Source organism: Pseudophryne corroboree, chromosome 6, assembly GCF_028390025.1.
Source record: "Pseudophryne corroboree isolate aPseCor3 chromosome 6, aPseCor3.hap2, whole genome shotgun sequence".
In the NCBI taxonomy this organism is placed as follows: domain Eukaryota; kingdom Metazoa; phylum Chordata; class Amphibia; order Anura; family Myobatrachidae; genus Pseudophryne; species Pseudophryne corroboree.
Window position 1 is genome coordinate 71,961,997 of NC_086449.1, and position 17,899 is coordinate 71,979,895.

Below are 17,899 nucleotides of genomic sequence, written 5' to 3' on the forward strand. Positions count from 1 at the left end.
GCAGATAAGCATCTTTTATGTCCAGGGACACCATGAAGTCCCCTTCTTCCAGATTCGCTATCACTGCTCTGAGTGACTCCATCTTGAACTTGAATTTCTGTATGTACAGGTTCAAGGATTTCAGGTTTAGAATAGGTCTTACCGAACCGTCCGGCTTCGGTACCACAAATAGTGTGGAATAATACCCCTTTCCCTGTTGTAGGAGGGGTACCTTGACTATCACCTGCTGAGAATACAGCTTGTGAATGGCTTCCAAAACCGACGTCCTTTCTGAGGGAGACGTTGGTAAAGCAGACTTTAGGAACCGGCGAGGGGGAGACCTTTCGAACTCCAACATGTAACCCTGAGATATTATCTGCAGGATCCACGGGTCCACTTGTGAGCGAGCCCACTGATTGCTGAAAATCTTGAGTCGACCCCCCACCGCTCCTGAGTCCGCTTGTAAAGCCCCAGCGTCATGCTGATGGCTTTGTAGAACCCGGGGCGGGCTTCTGGTCCTGGGCAGGGGCTGCTTGCTGCCCTCTCTTACCCTTTCCTCTGCCTCGCGGCAGATAAGACTGTCCTTTTGGTCGCTTGTTTTTATAGGAGCGAAAGGACTGCGGCTGAAAAGACGGTGTCTTTTTCTGTTGGGAGGGGGTCTGAGGTAAAAAAGTGGATTTGCCGGCAGTTGCCGTGGCCACCAGGTCCGAAAGACCGACCCCAAATAATTCCTCTCCTTTATATGGCAATACTTCCATATGCCTTTTGGAATCCGCATCACCTGACCACTGTCGCGTCCATAAACTTCTTCTGGCAGATATGGACATCGCGCTTACTCTTGATGCTAGAGTACAATTATCCCTCTGAGCATCTCGCATATAAAGAAAAGCATCCTTTAATTGCTCTAGAGTCAATAAAATACTGTCCCTATCCAGGGTATCAATATTTTCAGTCAGAGAATCCAACCACACTACCCCAGCACTGCACATCCAGGCTGAGGCTACTGCCGGTCGCAGTATAACACCAGTATGTGTGTATATACTCTTCAGTGTAGTTTCCAGCCTCCTATCTGCTGGATCCTTGAGGGCGGCCGTATCAGGAGACGGCAACGCCACTTGCTTTGATAAACGTGTGAGCGCCTTATCCACCCTAGGGGGTGTTTCCCAGCGCGCCCTAACCTCTGGTGGGAAAGGGTATAATGCCAATAACTTCTTGGAAATTAGCAGTTTTCTATCTGGGTTAACCCACGCTTCGTCACACACGTCATTCAATTCCTCTGATTCTGGAAAAGCTACAGGTAGTTTTTTCACCCCCCACATAATACCCCTTTTTGAGGTACCAGCAGTATCAGAGATCTGCAAAGCCTCCTTCATTGCCGTGATCATATAACGTGTGGCCCTATTGGAAAATACGTTTGTTTCTTCACCGTCGACACTAGATTCACCTGTGTCGGTACCCGTGTCGACTGACTGAGGTAAGGGACGTTTTACAGCCCCTGACGGTGTCTGAGACGCCTGAGCCGGTACTAACTGGTTTTCCGGCCGTCTCATTTCGTCAACTGACTTTTGTAATGTGCTAACATTATCACGTAATTCCATAACTAAAGCCATCCATTCCGGTGTCGACTCCCTAGGGGGTGACATCACCATTACCGGCAATTGCTCTGCCTCCACACCAACATCGTCCTCATACATGTCGACACACACGTACCGACACACAGCAGCCACACAGGGAATGCTCTAATCGAAGACAGGACCCTCTTAGCCCTTTGGGGAGACAGAGGGAGAGTTTGCCAGCACACACCAAAAGCGCTATAAATGTATATAAACAACCCTAGAAGGTGTTGTTTTTGATATAAGCGCTTTTAATATATCAATATCGCCAAATTATGCCCCCCTTCTCTTTGTTACCCTGTTTCTGTAGTGCAGTGCAGGGGAGAGTCCTGGGAGCCTTCCTCACCAGCGGAGCTGAGCAGGAAAATGGCGCTGAGTGCTGAGGAGAATAAGCTCCGCCCCTTTTACGGCGGGCTTTTCTCCCGGGTTTTAAGAAAACTGGCCTGGGTTAAATACATACATATAGCCTTAATGGCTATATGTGATGTATTTATTTTGCCACTAAAGGTATTTAATATTGCTGCCCAGGGCGCCCCCAGCAGCGCCCTGCACCCTCCGTGACTGAATCAGTGAGACGTGTAGCAACAATGGCGCACAGCTGCAGTGCTGTGCGCTACCTTCATGAAGACTGAGGAGTCTTCTGCCGCCTGCTTTCCGGACCTCCGTCTTCAGCGTCTGTAAGGGGGATCGGCGGCGCGGCTCCGGGACGAACCCCAGGAGGACCTGTGTTCCGACTCCCTCTGGAGCTAAGTGTCCAGTAGCCTAAGACTCCAATCCATCCTGCACGCAGGTGAGTTGGAAATCTCTCCCCTAAGTCCCTCGATGCAGTGATCCTGTTGCCAGCAGGATTCACTGAGATTTAAACCTAAAAAAACTTTTTCTAAGCAGCTCTTTAGGAGAGCCACCTAGATTGCACCCTTCTCGGACGGGCACAAAAACCTAACTGAGGCTTGGAGGAGGGTCATAGGGGGAGGAGCCAGTACGCACCATGTGATCCTAAAAGCTTTATTTAGATGTGCCCTGTCTCCTGCGGAGCCCGCTATTCCCCATGGTCCTGACGGAGTCCCAGCATCCACTAGGACGTTAGAGAAAATAAGAATTTACTTACCGATAATTCTATTTCTCGGAGTCCGTAGTGGATGCTGGGGTTCCTGAAAGGACCATGGGGAATAGCGGCTCCGCAGGAGACAGGGCACAAAAAGTAAAGCTTTTCCAGATCAGGTGGTGTGCACTGGCTCCTCCCCCCATGACCCTCCTCCAGACTCCAGTTAGGTACTGTGCCCGGACGAGCGTACACAATAAGGGAGGATTTTGAATCCCGGGTAAGACTCATACCAGCCACACCAATCACACCGTACAACTTGTGATCTAAACCCAGTTAACAGTATGATAACAGAGGAGCCTCTGAAAGATGGCTCCCTAAACAATAACCCGAATTAGTTAACAATAACTATGTACAAGTATTGCAGATAATCCGCACTTGGGATGGGCGCCCAGCATCCACTACGGACTCCGAGAAATAGAATTATCGGTAAGTAAATTCTTATTTTCTCTATCGTCCTAGTGGATGCTGGGGTTCCTGAAAGGACCATGGGGATTATACCAAAGCTCCCAAACGGGCGGGAGAGTGCGGATGACTCTGCAGCACCGAATGAGAGAACTCCAGGTCCTCTTTTGCCAGGGTATCAAATTTGTAGAATTTTACAAACGTGTTCTCCCCTGACCACGTAGCTGCTCGGCAGAGTTGTAATGCCGAGACCCCTCGGGCAGCCGCCCAAGATGAGCCCACCTTCCTTGTGGAATGGGCCTTAACAGATTTAGGCTGTGGCAGGCCTGCCACAGAATGTGCAAGTTGAATTGTGTTACAAATCCAACGAGCAATCGACTACTTAGAAGCAGGCGCACCCAACTTGTTGGGTGCATACAGTATAAACAGCGAGTCAGATTTTCTGACTCCAGCCGTCCTTGAAATGTATATTTTTAAAGCTCTGACAACGTCCAACAACTTGGAGTCCTCCAAGCCGCAGGCACTACAATAGGCTGGTTCAGGTGAAACGCTGATACCACCTTAGGGAGAAAATGCGGACGCGTCCGCAGCTCTGCCCTATCCGAATGGAAAATTAAATAAGGGCTTTTATAAGATAAAGCCGCCAGTTCAGATACTCTCCTGGCGGAAGCCAGGGCCAGTAACATAGTCACTTTCCATGTGAGATATTTCAAATCCACATTTTGTAGTGGTTCAAACCAATGGGATTTGAGGAAATCTAAAACTACATTTAGATCCCACGGTGCCACCGGAGGCACCACAGGAGGCTGTATATGCAGTACTCCTTTGACAAAAGTCTGGACCTCAGGGACTGAGACCAATTCTTTTTGGAAGAATATTGACAGGGCCGAAATTTGAACCTTAATAGATCCCAATTTGAGACCCATAGACAATCCTGATTGCAGGAAATGTAGGTTAATCAAGGTAGGAATGACTTCTTCTGGAATGCCTTTTCCTTTTAGGATCTGGCGTTCAACCGCCATGCCGTCAAACGCAGCCGCGGTAAGTCTTGAAAGAGGCAGGGACCCTGTTGAAGCAGGTCCCTTCTCAGAGGTAGAGGCCACGGATCGTCCGTGACCATCTCTTGAAGTTCCGGGTACCAAGACCTTCTTGGCCAATCCGGAGCCACTAGTATCGTTCTTACTCCGCTTTGCCGTATGATTCTCAATACCTTTGGTATGAGAGGCAGAGGAGGAAACACATACACCGACTGGTACACCCAAGGTGTTACCAGCGCGTCCACAGCTATTGCCTGCGGATCTCTTGACCTGGCGCAATACCTGTCCAGTTTTTTGTTGAGGCGAGACGCCATCATGTCCACCATTGGTCTTTCCCAACGGTTTATTAGCATGTGGAAAACTTCTGGATGAAGTCCCCACTCTCCCGGGTGAAGATCGTGTCTGCTGAGGAAGTCTGCTTCCCAGTTGTCCACGCCCGGGATGAACACTGCTGACAGTGCTATCACGTGATTCTCCGCCCAGCGAAGGATCCTGGCAGCTTCTGCCATTGCACTCCTGCTTCTTGTGCCGCCCTGTCTGTTTACATGGGCGACTGCCGTGATGTTGTCCGACTGGATCAACACCGGTCTTCCTTGAAGCAGAGGTTCCGCCTGGCTTAGAGCATTGTAGATTGCTCTTAGTTCCAGAATGTTTATGTGAAGAGACTTTTCCAGGCTCGACCACACTCCCTGGAAGTTTCTTCCTTGTGTGACTGCTCCCCAGCCTCTCAGGCTGGCGTCCGTGGTCACCAGGATCCAATCCTGTATGCCGAATCTGCGGCCCTCCAATAGATGAGCCCTCTGCAACCACCACAGAAGAGATACCCTTGTCCTTGGAGACAGGGTTATCCGCAGGTGCATCTGAAGATGCGACCCTGACCATTTGTCCAACAGATCCCTTTGGAAAATTCTTGCATGGAATCTGCCGAATGGAATTGCTTCGTAAGAAGCCACCATTTTTCCCAGGACTCTTGTGCATTGATGCACAGACACCTTTCCTGGTTTTAGGAGGTACCTGACCAGGTCGGATAACTCCTTGGCTTTTTCCTCGGGAAGAAAAACCTTTTTCTGAACCGTGTCCAGAATCATCCCTAGGAACAGCAGACGAGTTGTCGGCATTAATTGGGATTTTGGAATATTCAGAATCCATCCGTGCTGCTTTAGCACCTCTTGAGATAGTGCTAATCCCATCTCTAGCTGTTCTCTGGACCTTGCCCTTATTAGGAGATCGTCCAAGTATGGGATAATTAATACGCCTTTTCTTCGAAGAAGAATCATCATCTCGGCCATTACCTTTGTAAAGACCCGAGGTGCCGTGGACAAACCAAACGGCAGCGTCTGAAACAGATAGTGACAGTTTTGTACAACGAACCTGAGGTACCCCTGGTGTGAGGGGTAAATTGGAACGTGGAGATACGCATCCTTGATGTCCAAAGATACCATAAAGTCCCCTTCTTCCAGGTTCGCTATCACTGCTCTGAGTGACTCCATCTTGAACTTGAACTTCTTTATGTACAGGTTCAAGGACTTCAGATTTAGAATAGGCCTTACCGAGCCATCCGGCTTCGGTACCACAAATAGAGTGGAATAATACCCCTTCCCTTGTTGTAGAAGAGGTACCTTGACTATCACCTGCTGAGAGTACAGCTTGTGAATGGCTTCCAAAACCGTCTCCCTTTCGGAGGGGGACGTTGGTAAAGCAGACTTCAGGAAACGGCGAGGTGGATCTGTCTCTAATTCCAACCTGTACCCCTGAGATATTATCTGCAGGATCCAGGGATCTACCTGCGAGTGAGCCCACTGCGCGCTGTAATTTTTGAGACGACCGCCCACCGTCCCCGAGTCCGCTTGAGAAGCCCCAGCGTCATGCTGAGGCTTTTGTAGAAGCCGGGGAGGGCTTCTGTTCCTGGGAAGGAGCTGCCTGTTGCTGTCTCTTCCCTCGACCTCTGCCTCGTGGCAGATATGAATAGCCCTTTGCTCTCTTATTTTTAAAGGAACGAAAGGGCTGCGGTTGAAAAGTCGGTGCCTTTTTCTGTTGGGGAGTGACTTGAGGTAGAAAGGTGGATTTCCCGGCTGTAGCCGTGGCCACCAAATCTGATAGACCGACTCCAAATAACTCCTCCCCTTTATACGGCAAAACTTCCATATGCCGTTTTGAATCCGCATCGCCTGTCCACTGTCGCGTCCATAAAGCTCTTCTGGCCGAAATGGACATAGCACTTACCCGTGATGCCAGTGTGCAGATATCCCTCTGTGCATCACGCATATAAAGAAATGCATCCTTTATTTGTTCTAACGACAGTAAAATATTGTCCCTGTCCAGGGTATCAATATTTTCAATCAGGGACTCTGACCAAACTACCCCAGCACTGCACATCCAGGCAGTCGCTATAGCTGGTCGTAGTATAACACCTGCATGTGTGTATATACTTTTTTGGATATTTTCCATCCTCCTATCTGATGGATCTTTAAGTGCGGCCGTCTCAGGAGAGGGTAACGCCACTTGTTTAGATAAGCGTGTTAGCGCCTTGTCCACCCTAGGAGGTGTTTCCCAGCGCTCCCTAACCTCTGGCGGGAAAGGGTATAATGCCAATAATTTCTTTGAAATTATCAGCTTTTTATCAGGGGCAACCCACGCTTCATCACACACGTCATTTAATTCTTCTGATTCAGGAAAAACTATAGGTAGTTTTTTCACACCCCACATAATACCCTGTTTAGTGGTACCTGTAGTATCAGCTAAATGTAACGCCTCCTTCATTGCCAAAATCATATAACGTGTGGCCCTACTGGAAAATACGGTTGATTCGTCACCGTCACCACTGGAATCAGTGCCTGTGTCTGGGTCTGTGTCGACCGACTGAGGCAAAGGGCGTTTCACAGCCCCTGACGGTGTTTGAGGCGCCTGGACAGGCACTAATTGATTGTCCGGCCGCCTCATGTCGTCAAACGACTGCTTAAGCGAGTTGACGCTATCCCGTAATTCCACAAATAAAGGCATCCATTCTGGTGTCGACCCCCTAGGAGGTGACATCCCCATATTTGGCAATTGCTCCGCCTCCACACCAATATCGTCCTCATACATGTCGACACACACGTACCGACACACAGCAGACACACAGGGAATGCTCTACACGAAGACAGGACCCACTAGCCCTTTGGGGAGACAGAGGGAGAGTCTGCCAGCACACACCAAAAAAGCGCTATATATGACAGGGATAGCCTTATAATAAGTGCTCCCTTATAGCTGCTTTATATATATCAAAATATTGCCATTAAATTTGACCCCCTCTCTGTTTTACCCTGTTTCTGTAGTGCAGTGCAGGGGAGAGACCTGGGAGCCGTCCTGACCAGCGGAGCTGTGAGAGGAAATGGCGCCGTGTGCTGAGGAGATAGGCCCCGCCCCTTTTCCGGCGGGCTCGTCTCCCGCTATTTTGTGAATCCAGGCAGGGGTTAAATATCTCCATATAGCCTCTGGGGGCTATATGTGAGGTATTATTTAGCCTTTTAATAGGTTTTCATTTGCCTCCCAGGGCGCCCCCCCCCAGCGCCCTGCACCCTCAGTGACTGCGTGTGAAGTGTGCTGAGAGGAAAATGGCGCACAGCTGCAGTGCTGTGCGCTACCTTTAGAAGACTGCAGGAGTCTTCAGCCGCCGATTCTGGACCTCTTCTTACTTCAGCATCTGCAAGGGGGCCGGCGGCGCGGCTCCGGTGACCATCCAGGCTGTACCTGTGATCGTCCCTCTGGAGCTGATGTCCAGTAGCCAAGAAGCCAATCCATCCTGCACGCAGGTGAGTTCACTTCTTCTCCCCTCTGTCCCTCGTTGCAGTGATCCTGTTGCCAGCAGGAATCACTGTAAAATAAAAAACCTAAGCTAAACTTTCTCTAAGCAGCTCTTTATGAGAGCCACCTAGAATTGCACCCTTCTCGGCCGGGCACAAAAATCTAACTGGAGTCTGGAGGAGGGTCATGGGGGGAGGAGCCAGTGCACACCACCTGATCTGGAAAAGCTTTACTTTTTGTGCCCTGTCTCCTGCGGAGCCGCTATTCCCCATGGTCCTTTCAGGAACCCCAGCATCCACTAGGACGATAGAGAAACTATGGGTAGTTTTTTCACACCCCACATAATACCCCTTTTTGTGGTACTTGTAGTATCAGAAATGTTCAAAGCCTCCTTCATTGCCGTGATCATGTAACGTGTGGCCCTACTGGACATTACGTTTGTCTCGTCACCGTCGACGCTGGAGTCAGTATCCGTGTCTGGGTCTGTGTCGACCATCTGAGGTAACGGGCGCTTTAGAGCCCCTGACGGTGTTTGAGACGCCTGGACAGGCACTCACTGATTTGCCGGCTGTCTCATGTCGTCAACAGTTTTTTGCAAAGTGCTGACACTGTCACGTAATTCCTTCCATACGACCATCCAGTCAGGTGTCGACTCCCTAGGGGGTGACATCACTATTACAGGCAATTGCTCCGCCTCCACATCATTTTCCTCCTCATACATGTCGACACAATCGTACCGACACACAGCACACACACAGGGAATGCTCTGATAGAGGACAGGACCCCACGAGCCCTTTGGGGAGACAGAGGGAGAGTTTGCCAGCACACACCAGAGCGCTATATATATACAGGGATAACCTTATATAAGTGTTTCTCCCTTCTATAGCTGCTGTATTTGTATTATCTGCCAATTAGTGCCCCCCCTCTCTTGTTTTACCCTGATTCTGTAGCAGGACTGCAGGGGAGAGTCAGGGAGCCGTCCTTCCAGCGGAGCTGTGAGGGAAAATGGCGCTTGTGTGCTGAGGAGATAGGCTCCGCCCCCTTTTCGGCGGCCTTTTCTCCCGCTTTTTTTAGGAAAACTGGCAGGGGTTAAATGCATCCATATAGCCCAGGAGCTATATGTGATGCATTTCTTTAGCCATATAAGGTTTAAAACGTGTTTTATTGCGTCTCAGGGCGCTCCCCCCCAGCGCCCTGCACCCTCAGTGACCGGAGTGTGAAGTGTGCTGAGAGCAATGGCGCACAGCTGCAGTGCTGTGCGCTACCTTATTGAAGACAGGAACGTCTTCTGCCGCCGATTTTTCCGGACCTCTTCGCTCTTCTGGCTCTGTAAGGGGGCCGGCGACGCGGCTCCGGAACCCATCCAAGCTGAGCCTGTGATCGTCCCTCTGGAGCGAATGTCCAGTAGCCAAGAAGCCCAATCCACTCTGCATGCAGGTGAGTTCGCTTCTTCTCCCCTTAGTCCCACGATGCAGTGAGCCTGTTGCCAGCGGGTCTCACTGAAAATAAAAAACCTATTTAAACTTTTACTCTAAGCAGCTCAGGAGAGCTACCTAGCATGCACCCTTCTCGGCCGGGCACAAAAATCTAACTGAGGCTTGGAGGAGGGTCATAGGGGGAGGAGCCAGTGCACACCAGCTAGTCATAAAGCTTTTACTTTTGTGCCCAGTCTCCTGCGGAGCCGCTATCCCCCATGGTCCTTACGGAGTTCCCAGCATCCACTAGGACGTCAGAGAAATAGAATTACCGGTGAGTAAATTCTTATTTTCAACTACAGCATAGGTCTGCACACTCAGTCCTCATTACCCCACACAGTGCATGTTTTGCAGGTAACCCAGCAGGTGCACAGGTGTGTTAATTACTCACAGACACATTTTAAAAGGTCCACAGGTGGAACTAATTATTTAACTTGTGATTCTGTGAGGAGACCTGCAAAACATGCATTGTGTGGGGTCCCGAGGACCGAGTTTGAGAACCTCTGAACTACAGGATACTGTTTTCTGGGAGGATGGCGGACTGAGGGTGGCCTGCAGTGTGACTGCATGGGATAAAATAAGACCATTAAGCCACCTGAACTGTATAGTCACTACAAACATTTGTCATTAAAACAAACGCATGTGACTACCCTGTATGTACCTGTTTTACGTGTATACCCTGTTCTCCTCACCCTCCAGCACCTTACTCCGACTGAGATTCTCTCACTTTGGGGTCTATTCATGAAGCAGTGAAACGAGTGGAGATGGGAGCTAGTGGAGAGGTTGCCCATGGCAACCAGTCATTGCTGCGGTAACATTTATAAAATAAAAATTATACGTAGTAGCTGATTGGTTGCCATGGGCAAATACTCCACTGGATCACTTCTCCATACTTTTCACTACTTCATGAATAAACCCCATAATATGCTGGAGTTACGGTAGATTGGCCTAAGAACAATTAAGGGCCACATACACTACAACAATATGTCTGAGGCTGAAGTCGGAGGCGATTTCCCTTGAACTCTCCCGGGAGCTTCCCGGGAGTGGTTCCATACGATTTGGTACATTTTGCAGGCGATATATCTTATGCGATCCCAGCCATGCCTGCGGGAACCGACATATCACGAGTGCAGCACTAACGATCTAGGGGAGCCAATCCGACCCTCACGGGAACGCGCATCGGATCGGATCCGATACACCTCCAAAATGGCCTATTTCACCCGATATATTGTCCCGAATGCCCGAAATTGGCATTATCGTTCTAGTGTATGGGGCCCTTAAGAGGTTCCAGCACCAGCGGTTGAGCAAAACAGAGACATCCATTAAACAGGGTCATTGGGGGTGACTCGTGAGGGTAGCGTCTAGTTTCCCTAGCTGAAGTTTGAATGGACTAGTCATGCAAGACAGGTAGCCCAACTCACCGCACCCCAATACAGGCTGAGCAGGTGTCAATGCCCCTCCTCCACGAACCCCTGTGAATAGCACGGTCTTGAGGGTGAGGCATCGACACCCACTTGTGGCACCAGGCTGGTACACCGCTGTGAGCAGGGTACTCATAATTCTGCAGTTGCAGAAATTATGCATGTGTGTTTCCGGAGAGGACAAATGACATGCATGATGTACAGTGAGAGCAACCTGTGGCACTACAAGTCCCTTACTGTCCTAGGAGCTTGCTGGGACTTGTAGTGCCACATCAGCTGGAAAGCCACAGGTTGGAGGGTGGCCTGCCTGTCAGAGAACACAGACTGTAACCATGGCTGCATGCAGGGAGGTAATCAGACAGCCTGGTGCAGGAGAGCAGCTGGGAGAGTGAGTGGCAATGACTTAGACCAGTTACTTAGGGTTACCTTTAGGCTCCCTCCCCATGACATGGTATCTCCCATGTATCACTATCAAATCCATACAAAGCGGAACATACCAACACTCGCCGGAGGGATACATGGGCCGTACCATTACATAAGAGGGGTCACATGGCCTAACGGTTAGAGTACAATGCTACCGCAGCGGTACGGAGAAGCGAACGGCTCGGTTTCGGGCGTTACCTGCTCAGCCAGCTCCTCCGCCCGCCCCATCAGGTCTCCGGGCGCCATCTCCTCCTGTGCGGCCAGTCAGTGAGCCCGTCCGGTCCGTCTCGCAATCAGACAGGGCTCTCCGCAGCTGAGGGGGAGTGGTCCCGCTGCCACGCGCCATCTCTAAATCTCGCTACCATTGGCTGGAACCTAACGCGCTGCTAAACCTCGACTCCTCTTCCGCCAATGGCTGCGCCCCAGCTCACCGTTTATTGTTGTAGTCACGGATAGCTGCGGGCCATCCGCCGTCCATGTTAGGTAAGGGGAAGTTGCCCACACTGTCAACGTGGACACAGAATAGACTGAGATACCCAGCTTAAGAAGATAGAGGAGCCAGAGGACGTAGTGACTACAGTGATCCACAGATCAGTCAGGGCTGACAGAGCATCCAGATAGATAGATAGATAGATAGATAGATAGATAGATATACCAGCTGCCATATATATATATATATATATATATATATATATATATACACTGCTCAAAAAAATAAAGGGAACACTAAAATAACACATCCTAGATCTGAATGAATGAAATATTCTTATTAAATACTTTGTTCTTTACATAGTTGAATGTGCTGACAACAAAATCACACAAAAATTATCAATGGAAATCACATTTATTAACCCATGGAGGTCTGGATTTGGAGTCACCCTCAAAATTAAAGTGGAAAAACACACTACAGACTGATCCAACTTTGATGTAATGTCCTTAAAACAAGTCAAAATGAGGCTCAGTAGTGTGTGCGGCCTCCACGTGCCTGTATGACCTCCCTACAATGCCTGGGCATGCTCCTGATGAGGTGGCGGATGGTCTCCTGAGGGATCTCCTCCCAGACCTGGACTAAAGCATCCGCCAACTCCTGGACAGTCTGTGGTGCAACATGGCGTTGGTGGATGGAGCGAGACATGATGTCCCAGATATGCTCAATTGGATTCAGGTCTGGGGAACGGGCGGGCCAGTCCATAGCATCAATGCCTTTGTCTTGCAGGAACTGCTGACACACTCCAGCCACATGAGGTCTAGCATTGTCTTGCATTAGGAGGAACCCAGGGCAAACAGCACCAGCATATGGTCTCACAAGGGGTCTGAGGATCTCATCTCGGTACCTAATGGCAGTCAGGCTACCTCTGGCGAGCACATGGAGGGCTGTGCGGCCCCCCAAAGAAATGCCACCCCACACCATTACTGACCCACTGCCAAACCGGTCATGCTGGAGGATGTTGCAGGCAGCAGAACATTTTCCTTGGCGTCTCCAGACTCTGTCACGTCTGTCACATGTGCTCAGTGAGAACCTGCTTTCATCTGTGAAGAGCACAGGGCGCCAGTGGCGAATTTGACAATCTTGGTGTTCTCTGGCAAATGCCAAACGTCCTGCACGGTGTTGGGCTGTAAGCACAACCCCCACCTGTGGACGTCGGGCCCTCATACCACCCTCATGGAGTCTGTTTCTGATCGTTTGAGTAGACACATGCACATTTGTGGCTTGCTGGAGGTCATTTTGCAGGGCTCTGGCAGTGCTCCTCCTGTTCCTCCTTGCACAAAGGCGGAGGTAACGGTCCTGCTGCTGGGTTGTTGCCCTCCTACGGCCTCCTCCATGTCTCCTGATGTACTGGCCTGTCTCCTGGTTGCGCCTCCATGCTCTGGACACTACGCTGACAGACACAGCAAACCTTCTTGCCACAGCTCGCATTGATGTGCCATCCTGGATGAGCTGCACTACCTGAGCCACTTGTGTGGGTTGTTGGGAGGTCATAGAGGCACGTGGAGGCCACACACACTACTGAGCCTCATTTTGACTTGTTTTAAGGACATTACATCAAAGTTGGATCAGCCTGTAGTGTATTTTTCCACTTTAATTTTGAGGGTGACTCCAAATCCAGACCTCCATGGGTTAATAAATGTGATTTCCACTGATAATTTTTAAATGATTTTGTTGTCAGCACATTCAACTATGTAAAGAACAAAGTATTTAATAATAATATTTCATTCATTCAGATCTAGGATGTGTTATTTTAGTGATCCCTTTATTTTTTTGAGCAGTGTATATATATATATATATATATATATATATATACACTTTGGGGATTGTGGGTACTGGAGCAGGAGCTATGGGGTTATTGGGGTTACCAGGTAAGCCAAGTAAGTATATGTATACGTATATGAGTATATATAGCTGCACACAAGCCTGGCTAGTCGGAGGAAAGGGGTTGTACACTGTCATTGCTGGTTCTGGCGACATTATTTCATTATTTGCCCCTGGAAATAATCCTATTATACATTTTGATGGCAGTAAAAGTGCAGCACACATGTGAATGTAATATTATTATTATTATTACATTTTAGTTATAGGGTGTCACAAGTGGTCCGCAGCGCCGTACATTCAGCAAACAAAAAGACAGTACAGGGTAAATAGAATAGTACAGTAAACAAAGCATAGCAGTACATAATACGTAAAACCACAGTACTCAGTACAATACAAATGGGAAACAAAGGATGCGAGCGAGTATATTCGGCGTGGGTTGCAACCTGTATACCGTAGCGACGGCGCATCTGGCAAGTTAAAGAAGCTGCAGGAGATGACCAGCTACAAGCGTGTGGAGTATGGCGCCACAGAGTAGGTAAAGAGGGCTGTGAGAACAGATGGGCAGAGGACCCTGCTCCTAGCAGCTTACAATCTAAGGGGAAGGGGAGATAGATGACATTAGGCGTGAGCTGGTGTGAGGCGTGAGCCTGAGAACTGGAGTTAAGAGAGGTAGTGATGTCTAAGGCAGAAGGGTGGGGTGACCTGTGTAGGGACAAGATTATGTGGTGGAAGGGTATGCTTTGATGAAGTGGATTTTCAGTGACTGTTTGAAGCTCTGCAGGGTCGGGGAGTGTCTGATAGAGTGAGGGAGATCGTTCCTGTGAAAGGGGGCAGCACAGGAGGAATCTTGCATTCGAGCTTGAGATAAAGTAACCAGGATACCTATAATATATATATTATACGTCTGCATAGAGGTGGTATTAGAGGCCGAATGAACTGATGAGTTCTCCCAGGGAGGAGGTGTACAGGGAGAACAGTAGAGGGATGAGGACAGAACCCTGCAGGACATCAACAGGAATGTTGGGAGGGGGTAGGGTTGGGGGGGGGGGGGGTGCAGAGAAGGAGAGAGTGATCCACAGCGTTGAAGGCCGTAGAGAGACCCCGGAGGATGAGCAGGGAGAAGTGGATTTTGGATTTGGTCGACAGCCGGTTATTGGCGAGTTTGACCAGTGCGGTTTCAGTGGAGTGAAGTGGTCGAAAACCAGATTGGAGAGTATCAAGGATGGAGTTGACAGAGAGATAGCTGGTGCGATGGCTGTAGACATGCTGACCAAATAATTTGGAGGTGAAAGGGAGAAGAGAAATGAAGCGGTAGCTAGTGAGGAGGGGTCAATGATATTTTTTTTAAGAATAGGTGAGATAAGAGCGTGTTTGAACGGTGAGGAAAAAATGCCAGTAGAGAGTGATAAGTTGAAGAGGTTAGCAAGGTGGTAGCAGGTAGTGTGGGGGGGGGGGGGGGGGGGGGCAGTGGCGGCTCTGTCTGAGTTCGGTTACTGTGCGGCTGCATGTAACAGACCCATCTGTTAGATACGAGCAGACGTCCGTGTTCCTTCATAGCCTGCAGAGGCAGATGGGACACATGTATCTGACGGATCTTTGCACCTGATGTGAAGTGGGTGTATGCCTGGGTACTATCGATGACTGCTGATGGAAAAAACAGTGGGTGGGTGCGACCTTCTGCATATTGGCGGATGGATAATCAGCATAGATGGGCGGATACTCTCGTTAGCATAAAGTATCAAGCAGCCTGCCGCTGGCGAAAGAAAAAGTGTCCGCAGATACGTCCAACTCAGGTCCCAAACCCGCAGGTCCCATCACAGCCAGGTCAGGATTACTTGTCCCCATTTTTCTGAAGACTTTTGTTTTCCCATGCAGTGACATAGGCAATAAAACCTTACTCCCTTCGTCGACACCAAATCTTGTGGTTTTCTGCCACCCTGAGACTTCTTTCAGTGACATCTGCTGATGTAGCCATGTTTATATACCCTGTACCTGTCCTGTATTGTCTTAGACTGTAAGTCACTGTTTTCTTGTTTTGCATATTTGTTTATGTACTCTGTAACTGGGCGCTGCGGATCTCTTGTGGCGCCATGTAAATAAAGGACAATGATAGTAATGGGTTTTAAATTTTCTCTGTGGTCAGAGGGGTATATTAATAATTATAATTTTGTGTATGGTGCCTCAAATGACAGAAAAACATCTTGAAGCTGCTGAAGAATCGGGCATATGTTGCTCTGAATCTACATAACCATCCTGCAGTGTGCTTGACCCCTATCTATGCCCTAGGCTTGCTACTAGTCATCATGAACGTCAGTGCCTACGTGCAGGGCCGTCACTAGAGGCGTATGAGCATCTAGGAGTGTCCTCTGCATCTAGGTCTGTCTTCCTGGTGTCAGTGGCCCCGCCCACTTGGTTTTGACATCACATGTTTGGTGGGCGTGTCTGGCACAGGGCAGAAAGTCACCGTGATACAGCGCTGCCTGCATGCACCTGCCCTACGCGAGTTGATAAAGATCCGCCTCCAAGCAGGCATATTTCACTTACATCTAACTTGCGCCGCATATGCGAGAACGCCCTGTTATAGCCCAGTCACGCCATTTGTAAGTGTAGATGTGATGGAATTGCGCAGGACCCTGCGGTACACCTACTTGTGCGCTCAGGGGGACGTTTACTAAGCAGTGTTATGAGCGGAGAAGTGAGTCAGTGGAGAAGTTGCCCTTGGCAACCAATCAGCACTGAAGTAACATATATAATTTGCATATTATAGAATTATATAGAGCTGCTGATTGGTTGATGGGGTAACTTCTCCACTGGCTCACTTCTCCGCTCTTATCACTGCTTAGTAAATGTCCCCCTCAGTTCTGGATGCGCTCATGAAATTGGTACATGCTCAACTCAGCCACGAGCCCCATATCTGGAATACCCGAAGTCTGAGGTCTCCCTTATAATAGATCCCACACCTGTGTGCCACTCAATCACTATTAATACATGCGCTGATAAGATCAGAATCAGCCTGCTCCCTCCGCTGCGTCCTGTTTATACAGTTACCCCCTCCCCCAGGAGCCTGCTCTTGGCACGGCTTTCTTGTGCAAACAGCTGGTTCTTTTATATAATGGGTGTGTGCATATGCCCTGGGGGTAGAGAGCCAGAGAATAGAAAGTTTATCAGGAAATGTGTCATGGACATAGGATGTTATACACCAAATGTGTGTATCTACGTTCCTTGCCACCTGCCAGGTAAACAGCCCTGCACCCCATCCACGCTCCTTTATGTGCTATAATACTAGCTGCAGCCAAGTCTGTGCTTATGATTCTGTTTATTACATACACTGACCCACCACTTGATGCAACGGAAGATTTTAAGTAACATGTATGTTCCATTGGAGTGCTGCAAGGTCTGGGCGCAATGAGAATGATTACTGAATTTCCCACTGTCGTAGCAGCATTGCCCCCTCATTCTAATGGACATAGGGGGTCATTCCGAGTTGATCGCTCACTAGCTAGTTTTAGCAGCCGTGCAAACGCTATGCCGCCGCCCACTGGGGAGTGGATTTTAGCTTAGCAGAAGTGCGAACGCGTGTGTAGCCGAGCTCTACAAAAACAGTTTGTGCAGTTTCTGAGTAGCTCTGAACCTACTCAGCGCTTGCGATCACTTCAGCTTATTCGTATCCGGATTTGACGTCACACACCCGCCCAGCGAACGCCCAGCCACACCTGCATTTTTTCAGACATGGCTGCGTTTTTACAAACACTCCCTGAAAATGGTCAGTTGACACCCAGTAACGCCCCCTTCCTGTCAGTCTTCTTGCGGCCGTTAGTGCGGAGGAAAACTTCGCTACAACCTGTGCACAACCACAACGGGCTTTGTACCCGTACGACGCGCAAGCGCATTGCGGCCCATACGCATGCGCATAAATGCCGTTTTTTCACCTGATCGCTGCGCTGCGAAAATCGTCAGCGAGCGATCAACTCGGAATGACCCCCATAGTTATTGTATCGGCCAATTCGCTCCCATCATCACTAATGTCTCTTATTGCAGCTGTGCGCGGCGACAAGGGATACACTTTCTACTGGTCCCATAAGCAGTGACGAAAGGTTCTGTCCTGGCAACTTGCACAGTATTGTACCCCTTTTCCACTAGCTCTAAAAACACGGGTAAATGCGCTGTATGGAAGGGCGGCGCTGGGAGATCATATGATCTCCCAGCGCCGCCCCTCCGCGTCACTAGCAGTGTCACCAACCCGGCAATATGCCGGGTTGGTGAGCGCAGTGGGAAAGGGGGCTGAGCACGGGCCGCAGCCGGGTAGAACCCATGTCAGGCTCCCGGCTGCGACCCGTGCTCAGTAGGTGG

At 49.5% G+C, this 17,899-nt stretch overlaps 1 protein-coding gene across 1 annotated transcript in view; it reads right to left on the reverse strand.

Moving 5' to 3' along the window:
* The window catches only part of SURF4 (surfeit 4), a 64,766-nt gene extending 53,133 nt beyond the window's left edge, over nt 1–11,633 (reverse strand). The window contains exon 1 of the mRNA XM_063931142.1: nt 11,437–11,633. The gene's annotated coding sequence lies outside the window, so the exon portion shown is untranslated. The remainder of the gene's footprint in view (nt 1–11,436) is intronic.
* Between the last annotated feature and the right edge of the window lie 6,266 nt (nt 11,634–17,899).